The 9,848-nt window shown below is 41.0% G+C and overlaps 1 non-coding gene across 1 annotated transcript; it reads left to right on the plus strand.

Annotated features, from left to right (window-relative positions):
* Positions 1-9,165: 9,165 nt before the first annotated feature.
* Positions 9,166-9,220, plus strand: LOC121546853. Its single transcript, XR_005996443.1, has one exon. It is a non-coding gene; the product is annotated as a U7 small nuclear RNA (small nuclear RNA).
* The last annotated feature ends 628 nt before the right edge of the window (positions 9,221-9,848 follow it).

The raw sequence follows: 9,848 nt of genomic DNA on the forward strand, positions 1-9,848 counted from the left end.
ACTATGGTCCCAGCTGCCTTGAGATCATTGACAAGATCCTCCTGTGTAGTTCTGGGCTGATTCCTCACCTTTCTCATGATCATTGCAACTCCACGAGGTGAGATATTGCATGGAGCCTCAAGCAGAGGGAGATTGACAGTTATTTTGTGTTTCTTCCATTTGCAAATAATCGCACCAACTGTTGTCACCTTCTCACCAAGCTGCTTGGCGATGGTCTTGTAGCCCATTCCAGCCTTGTGTAGGTCTACAATCTTGTCCCTGACATCCTTGGAGAGCTCTTTGGTCTTGGCCATGGTGGAGAGTTTGGAATCTGATTGATTGATTGCTTCTGTGGACATGTGTCTTTTATACAGGTAACAAGCTGAGATTAGGAGCACTCCCTTTAAGAGTGTTCTCCTAATCTCAGCTCGTTACCTGTATAAAAGACACCTGGGAGACAGAAATCTTTCTGATTGAGAGGGGGTCAAATACTTATTTCCCTCATTAAAATGCAAATCAATTTATAACATTTTTGACATGCGTTTTTCTGGATTTTTTTGTTGTTATTCTGCCTCTCACTGTTCAAATAAACCTACCATTAAAATTATAGACTGATAATTTCTTTTTCAGTAGGCAAACGTACAAAATCAGCAGGGGATCAAATACTTTTTTCCCTCACTGTATCTATCAGGGTATGTAGGGTGTAAATATGATCGGTCGTGCAATGTTTTGGTATAAATCCAATTAGGCAAAACCTTTTCAAGACATTGAAAACCTTCCCCAGGTTCCTGTTCACACAAATGCCTCTGTAATTGTTAGGGTCAAATTTGTCTCTGTTCTTAAAGATTGGGGTTATGAGTCCTTGATTCCAGATGTCAGGGAAATAACCTACACTCAGGATCAAATTAAACAGTTTTAATATAGCCAATTGACATTTTGCACTAGTGAATTTGAGCATCTCATTTAGGATACCATCTGGTCCGCATGCTTTTTTTTATTTATTTGAGGGCCTGAAGTTTCTTATAGAGCTCCTGGTCAGTAATTGGTGAGTCCAATGGATTTTGATTGTCCTTTATAGCTTTTTCTAATCCATTCAACTTCTCATGAATTTGGCATTGTTCTGCGTTTGTGTCAATTTGTGGAGTGTTTTAAAATGGGTTGTCCATATGTCACCATTTTGTATCGCTAATTCCTCTTTATTTATTTTTTCAGAGGTTGTTTGTGTTTATGGACTCCTCAATTTGTGTCAGCTGCTTGCTGTTGTACTGTGCTTTTTTGGTTCTGAGTGTATGTTTATAGAGTTTTAAAGTCTCACAGTAATGAAGGTGTAATTCACCATTATTTGGGTCTCTGTGCTTCAGGTTTGATAGTTTGAAGTTCTTTCCTTATAATTTGACATTCTGCATCAAACCAGTTGTCATCTGTGGTCTTTTTTGTTTTGTTTATTATCAATTTCAGTTGTGCTTCTTTTGCTGTTTGCCTGAATATATAGTTGATGTTTTTTACTGCTAGATTGATGCCTTCTTTACTGTGAGTGAATGTGGTATCCAGTAAGTTATCTAAGAGTGTTTGGATATTTTGGTTACTGGTTGCTTTCTGGTATTCTTCTGTGCTGTTTTGGGCCCATCTGTATGAATTTCTGATGTTGTACAGCTTACTGGGCTGTGAATGTGTGGTTGTTTCCATGTCTGTTCTTTTGAAGAACAACGTAATTTGGCTGTGATCAGACAGAGATGTTAGTGGCTTGACGGTGAATGAGCTGAGAGAGAAAGGGTCAATGTCTGTAATCATGTGGTGTGCTGTGGCCAAGAGGTAAGCAATAGGTGAATCTCCCCAAAGAGTCCCCCGGTAACCTACCATTGACAAAGTACAAACCCAGGCTTCGACAGAGCTGCAACAGATCCCTTCCGTTTTTGTTGATGGTGCTGTCACTGTTGTTTCTATGGGGGAGATTAAGACAGTTAGAAACAGTACGGCCTGTAATAAAGCTGTCCCCTCGTGTGGTCATTAGATCAGGTAGCGTTCTCTCTCTCTCTCTCTCTCTCTCTCTCTCTCTCTCTCTCTCTCTCTCTCTCTCTCTCTCTCTCTCTCTCTCTCTCTCTCTCTCTCTCTCTCTCCCTCTCTCTCTCTCTCTCTCTCTCTCTCTTCCCCCTCAAATGGCCCAAGGATTGGGATTATTTTTTATTGGGATTAAAATTCGGGTTATTGTGGGTTCTTTGTATTTGATTTAGTCTGAAAGGAAAGTCACAGCAGTACAGTAATAAAGTCGACAGAAGGCGACACATAGAACTATAATGAGTAGAAAGGACGTTGCCATTACCTCAGTTGGCAGTTTGTCCTCAGTTGACAGATCCATAAGCAATCCTGATTGATGACTGTGAACCACTGGATGGGTGCATACTCAGACGAACTCAACTTGTCCTGGAAACAAATGAGAGATAAATCGCATACTGCGTCCTCCCTGGGCTCAGAACGAATGCCAAGTGCCCATGCAACAGTTATCATCACACATACCCCAGTGACACACACATGCCAGTATACCCCAGCGGCACATGTCACCACACACACACACACACATGCCAGTCTGTTCCAGTGACAAACACGTCACCAAACATACGCCAGTCTACCCTAGTGACACACACACGTCAGGTCTCGCCCTGTACCCAGACACCTCTTTGTACGAATGACAACCCTCTGTGTTCCACTGTTGTGATATGTTCGCAATAATAATATGACAAATGGCTTACTGTCAATATTTGTGTGTGTGTTTGGCAATTTGCAAGCTCCTCCCTCTGAGATCATTGTCTTGTGACAATGACCAGGCCTGCGTGTGCATGTGTGTGAGCGTGATACTGCTCTGGGCCTAAATCTAGCTAACCCCCAGCCAGCCCTGTGGTTAGATAAGGAATTGATGTAAGTGGTCTGTAACCTGCCTTATCCCAGAGGCCCAGCCTCTCCCTAGAGACAGAAGAGAGCAGAGATCAGTATGTTATAAAACACATAACACATGGTCCACAGGCTCCAGAGCACATTTCCTGTCCCTACATACTGTACATCCGTTTCTGATTGGCCTATTTTCTGCCGGTATACTGTACATAATAACATAGACATGCCAGTTGAAGCTAATTCTGTTTTGACATACAGCAGAGAGTAAGAGAGTAGGCCCACAGTAGCATGTATAAAACTACAAAGGTGTAATTCCTCACGAAACTAGTTAACAAAAATACATTTAATCAATCGAAGGGTCCTTTGGAAGAAGGATTGTTGACATATATTTGACATTTGTATCTTTAAAGCATAGTTGAGAAATAATTAATTGAAGTTGGAATATTTGTGACATTTTGGCTTTACGTAGGCCTCCTTTAATACTCCATAATGTTTCATCTGTAGGTGCTACAAAGCAAATAACAATTTTCTTATATTAAGTTTTGAATATTGAACAAAATTAACAGCTATTTTTTAAAAATATATTGCTGAACATAGTATACTCTACGGGCATATCAAAGTTCCAGAGTGGGATCTCTGCTACTTTGAGAGGTATGATCCAATTTGTAAGCATAACTAACGGAGTGAATGTGAAAATGGATTCAAAATGGTCGCCTTCTGCTGGTGATTTGCAGGATGTGCAATGATTCAAGGAGAAGGAGGACTGTGATTGGTTACATTGCCTACTATGCCAATGTCTCTGTATTAAATGGGACATAACTTTCAAACTAGCAGAGATCCCACTCTCAACTCAACTAGTTTTGCCTCGGGACCCAAACTGAACCAGGTTGTCTCAGTTGCGACCAACATTCGCTTCGCCAAAATACGATCCGGAAAACTATTTTTAATGCTATATTGATACTAAATATAGCAATTATATGACAAGGGAACAACATTCCCACCTCTTTCATTGTCAATAATAAAATGTTGCCCATATTCTTGATGAAGAATGTTTATAAACTCATTGGTTTGAGACCACAAAATCAACCACTATAATGCTGCTAATAGCTCTGAGATTAAATTATAAACAAATATAGGCTCATTAGCATTTCTACAGACTTTCTACCTTTTTTAAAGTAATTTAAGTTCAGACTGGAGTATTTTTTTACTCCGACACCCACGACCCATTCAGTTGAGAATCACTGTCGTAGAGTATATTATGTTCAACAATATATTGAAAAATTAGCTAAATCAAATGTGTTATTTTCAATATTAATGTTTATATTTTTCTATATTCATACATTAATGGAAGAAAAGTGTTATTGAAATCAAAATACTACTTATATTACAGAGCAAGTGGTAAAGCTTCACATGACACAAACTTTTGCTCTGTAGCGTCTACAGATAAACCATTATGGAGTCTTAAAGGAGGCCTGGGTAAGGCCAACTTTGATGAATTATTTCTCAATTATGCTTTAAGATACAAATGTTAAATATATGTCAACAATCCTTCCTCCAAAGGTCTTTTTTGTTCTAGTTCCATGAGGAATCACCCAAACTGTGTAGTGTGTAGTGTGTGTGACGTGATGTATCCGTGCAGCTGAAAGGGGGAGAGTGCATTAGCAAGCTTTATTGTGCAGTGTGTGTGTTTGGCGGTTCACATATGTCATGTGTGACGTTTGTGTTTCTGTGCAAGCTCTCATGCATATGTGAGTAAATGTTTGCATGACATGAGAATTGTGTGCATGAACCATTGTGTGTATGTGTGGTGTGTGTGTTCTGTACAACGATCTTTCAAGAGATTAAATACTTTCTAAGCATATGCTTTCATGTGAGGAAGTTGAAACACCCTATGCACACACATAACACTATACAGAATACCATGCAGAATATCATAGTGAATCTGACCATCTGTTTTCACTACCCAGTCAGCCATTCATTGCATGCCTTCCTACCCTGAATGTCTGACTTGAGAAAATGTAGCATGGAAATTCTTTCAGTTTTACTATCGTACCCATCAGGCTGTGTAACATTGGCATAACCCTGTGAGTGTCGGTACAGGGCTTGGTCCACATCGTACCCACTGCTCAGACCATCAGACCGCTGCCACACAGGAAACAGCAGGACAGACATGTTTCCAATTACATACTATAAACCAGCCAGCACTGCAGCCATCTATGGCAATGTGCTGCTGTTAAACGTCAAACGGCAGATTCTTTGAATTATTAATGGCGAGGAGGGAGCAGTGAGTGACGACAATCCATAGATAAAGCTGTAATTTAGGCACGACCTCGTAAGTGCTCCGCTCACTCACTCAGTGCAGAGGGGAATGCACACACACCGCTTTTTCCATTAGCTTTTGCAAAAGCCGGTTAGCTTAAAATATGGCTGCTGGTACTTGTATGTTTGTGTGTGTAATTTTAATCTATTTGCCTATCTTTACAAGCCTGGTTGATAAGGAGACAGGTGCTACCAATTTAAGGTGTCATCTGTCAGATGCCAGCTTGTAAAGCCGTGAAGCTGGTGGCTGGTTTAGTGGCCATGAGGCCTTTCATTTGGTTTTGAATCTTTAATTTGGATATGCCTGTTTGTAGTTAAACTTTTGTATATATTTATGTTTATTCACCATCTGAACAAACAATAATCCGCTTGGAATGGCCAACCAAGAGGTCAAGAGAGACAGAGCTGGCCCTGGACCAAGGTAAGGTTGTGGTCTCCCTGGGCACATGTACATTCAACGCGTTCGCTAATTTTTCACCAACAGTGCTGTGAAAAAGTATCTGCCCCCTTGCTAATTTTCTCTACTTTTGCATATTTTTGATACTGAATGTTATCAGATCTTCAACCAAAACTGAACATTAGATAAAGGGAACCTGAGTGAACAAATAACACAACAATTACATACTTATTTAATTTATTTCATATACAAAGTTATGCAACACCCAATGCCACTGCGTGAAAAAGTAATTGCCCTCTTACACTCAATAACTGATTGTGCCACCTTTAGCTGCAATGACTGCAACCAAACGCTTCCTGTAATTGTTGATCAGTCTCTCACGTTGTTGTGGAGGAATTTTGGCCCACTCTTCCATGCAGAACTGCTTTAACTCAGCAACATTTGTGGGTTTTCAAGCATGAACTGCTAATTTCAAGTCCTGCCACAACATCTCCATTGGGATTGGGTCTGGACTTTGACTAGGCCATTCCATAACTTTAAATGTGTTGCTTTTTAGCCATTTTCATGTAGACTAGAGGGTGTTTTTTATATCATTGTCTTGCTGCATGACTCAGCTGCGCTTCAGCTTCAGCTCACAGACGGATGGCCTGACATTCTCTTGTAGAATTCTCTGATACAGAGCAGAATTCATGGTTCCTTCTATTAAGGCAAGTCGTCCAGGTCCTAAGGCATTCTTGACTGTTGGGATAAGGTTCTTACTGTGGAATGCAGTGTTTGGTTTTCGCCAGGCATAATGGGACCCATGTCGTCCAAAAAGTTATACTTTTGAATCATCTGTCCATAGAACATTCTGCCAAGAATCTTGATGATCCACCAGGTGCTTCCAGGTGTTTTTTGGCAAACTTGAGTCAACTTTTTGGACGAGATCAGTTCCCATTATGTCTGCCGAAAACCAAACACTGCATTCCACAGTAAGATCCTCATACCATCGGTCAAGCATGGTGGTGGTAGTGTGATGGTTTGGGGAGGCTGAAGCGCAGCTGGATCATGCAGCAAGACAATGATCACAATCAAGTCTAAATGAAAATGGCTAAAAAGCAACACATTTGAAGTTTTAGAAATGCCTAATCCCAGTTGAGATACTGTGGCAGGACTTGAAATGAGCAGTTCATGCTTAAAAATCAGTTTACAGACCAGTTAACTACGCCTAAGACACCTAGACTTAGCGAGTGCAAGAATATTAGCAGGCTAGTTATTGGTTTCGTAACAACATGGCCTGCTATCCTGGTTTTCCACATAGTTTGACCCTCTCAGTGTAGGTCAATGGGATTGGGAGATACCAGGGCCTGTGGTCTGTGACTTCTTCTCTCAGCCCCCCCATCTCGCTCTCTTCTTCCTCTCTCACATTCTCTCTTCCTCTCTCTGTCTTTCTTCCCCTCTGTCTCTCTTTTCTTCCTATCTCTCTCTTTCTCTCTCCACTTCCTGTCGGACTGTGTAAGTTCACTGTAAGCCCCCAGTCCCCATGGGAAGGTGTTGGGTCGATATGAAGCAGGCAAGCAAGGGAGGAAAGAAGTAAGGATGGAAAGTAGAACGAGTGAAACGAGGGAGTGGAGTGAGGAGAGAGGAGAGAGATCGAGGGTGAAGAGGAAGAAGAGAGAGGAAGAAGACAGAGAGAGAGCGAGGGAGGAAGAGAGAGAGAGGAACATGGTGAAACAGCTGTCCAGTGTTCTACTCTTTATTCCTGATGACTCCCAGATGTTTCATAAAACTCCACTGACACTCTCTCTTGCTCTGTGGCTCTGGATGGGCTTGCAGTACCATTCTCAGCACATGTCCTCGTATTTCATCAGATATTCACTCTCCTTCCCTCTTTTCCCATCCCTCTCTTTCCCTCTTTCATCCTCTCAATAATATCCCTTGGATGACAGGCATGCTTTTGTATTTCGAAATTCTTGTGGACTTTTATACATTCTGACAGCAGAGTTTTAGCTTGAACAGAAGAGATGGATGCCATGGACAGTGTTAATTATTTTCTCACAGTGTTGAGGCTGACCCCAGTACCAGATCATGCTCTATTGGGAGTGTGTGGTGACTGGGCTGTGCTGGTATGAGTCTGCTTTGTATGTCATACAGTTCTCTACTCTGTGTGTATGATGGGGCTTAGTTAAGCATACTGTATTTTTTCCCTTGGAAGAATAACAGGAGGAGAAGAGGAGGATATGGAACTTATTTTGACCCCACCACAGCTCTCTTCAGGGACCGATTCCATGTAAATGAAAACAGCTTGTCTGCAGACTCCTGGGGTTTGAGTACAATTCCCAAAACGTGTGCGTACCCCACACACACATGCACAGACAGACACACACACAGACTTCACATTCTGAGGTAGCTTGTTAATATTGAAGAACACAGTAAAAGTGCTCTGCCTTTGTTTTTTGTCAGCCACCTTAAAAAACCAAAACTTCTCTCCACTATTTCTAGTTGTAGCCGTATCACTAGGTACCGCCTGGTTAACATTTTCTCATAAACCCGTTCTGGTGAGGAATGTTTATTGCTCTGTTTCCACTGTATTGTCCAGGAGCCATTTCACAGAGCAGAGAGAGTGTATGTCAGTACTGAGGGAGGGACTGGGACTATCATTGTTTTCATTTTGGTAGAGGTCCGGCTCTCTAATGATTCAGACAGTTAAAGCTCTTCTTTCCTCTCTTTTTAACAGTGGCTGCAGTTTCTGGCTTACAGCAAATTCACAAATCTGCTTTTATGAGCCTGGGGGCCTCCCGGTTTCACAGCCCTGCTCTGGAAAGCAGAGTGCGCTGCCAAATGATGTTGGAGGGATCGAGATGTTGGAGGGATCGAGGTGGTGTTTGTATGCATGTGCGTGTGTGTTTCTTAACCTGCCTCATTATTCAAACCCCATGATGAGACCTTAAGTGAATACATAAAACTAGTCAATGTGGGTCAGAACTCACCTACTGCTCTTTTAATTCAGACAGTTAAGTATACTGTCAGAGCCAGTTCGCCCAGACCTGAGTTCATTGTCTTCTGAACGCTGTGCTCTGTCCCCTCATGTTACTGTTGTTGTTCTTCTTCAGCATAACATGGCAGTAATAGCGAAAAGCAAGATGGCGGCTACCATCCCACATGAAGAAATATTACAGTTTACTATATAATACTACTGTACTTACTATAGAATTCTATAGTAAACTGTAGTATACTTTAGAATACTATACTACACACGGTAGTATCCCTTTATCATATATAGTACTTTCTATAGAATGGAATGTTGTAGTATACTATAGAATACTATAGTAAGTACTACAGTATTATCCAGAATTTAAAAAACACTGTTGTAAATACTACAGTAATGTCAGCAAAAACACAACACTTCTTTAACAATAGTAAATACTACATTATTTCATTAGCATATACCCATTCCCCTCCCCCATATTGAAATTTGTGCCACCCATAAATGAGAAACCTACATGCCAAGTATAGACCCGATATTGTGTTCCCTACAGGTTATAGAAAAGAGCAAGCGCTGAGCTATCTGTTCAGACCCCAGTCATACCTACCTACTGGTTATGGAAAATTAGCTCTTTTAGTATTTCTCCAGTAGGTTTTCTGAAGGAGATAGCCTCCACTTCTATGTCAAAAATAATAAAACAGAAACACTACAGTAAATACTACAGTAATGTCTGCAAAAACACTACATTAAATACTACGGTATACTACAGTCCGCAAAAACACTACAGTAAATACTACAGTAAAGTCTGCAAAAACACTACAGTGAATACTATAGATTTATACCATAGTATTATATAGTATTTTTTCATGTGGGATGCAGCTGCACTCATCAAGCAAAAGAGACACACTGATCATGTTGGACTGACTGACTGTCTGTCTGTCTGTTTGACTGATTGACAATACGCTCCAATTCTTTCTCATTGTCCCATCACATAATACAACTTTGACGTAACATAGCATACAAAAACCACCTACTCAACATCCATCAGGACTATATTACAACCTCAATGACAACCCTATTACCCATGGATAGAGCTACTTGGAGCCTCATATTTGGATATTCTCAATATAGTGCTCTGGCGCTACCCTGTATGAATCCTGTCCACACACCCTGTCCCATTAAATGAGCTCTTACAGATCCAGAATAATACCTATAATTGCTGGGGATTTACTTGAGTGAAAAGCCCCAAAGCTTTTAACCAGGACATAGTGAACACTGCGGGGTCCATCCCATTACGAATCA

Source organism: Coregonus clupeaformis, unplaced genomic scaffold (genome assembly GCF_020615455.1).
Source record: "Coregonus clupeaformis isolate EN_2021a unplaced genomic scaffold, ASM2061545v1 scaf0070, whole genome shotgun sequence".
Taxonomy (NCBI): Eukaryota; Metazoa; Chordata; class Actinopteri; order Salmoniformes; family Salmonidae; genus Coregonus; species Coregonus clupeaformis.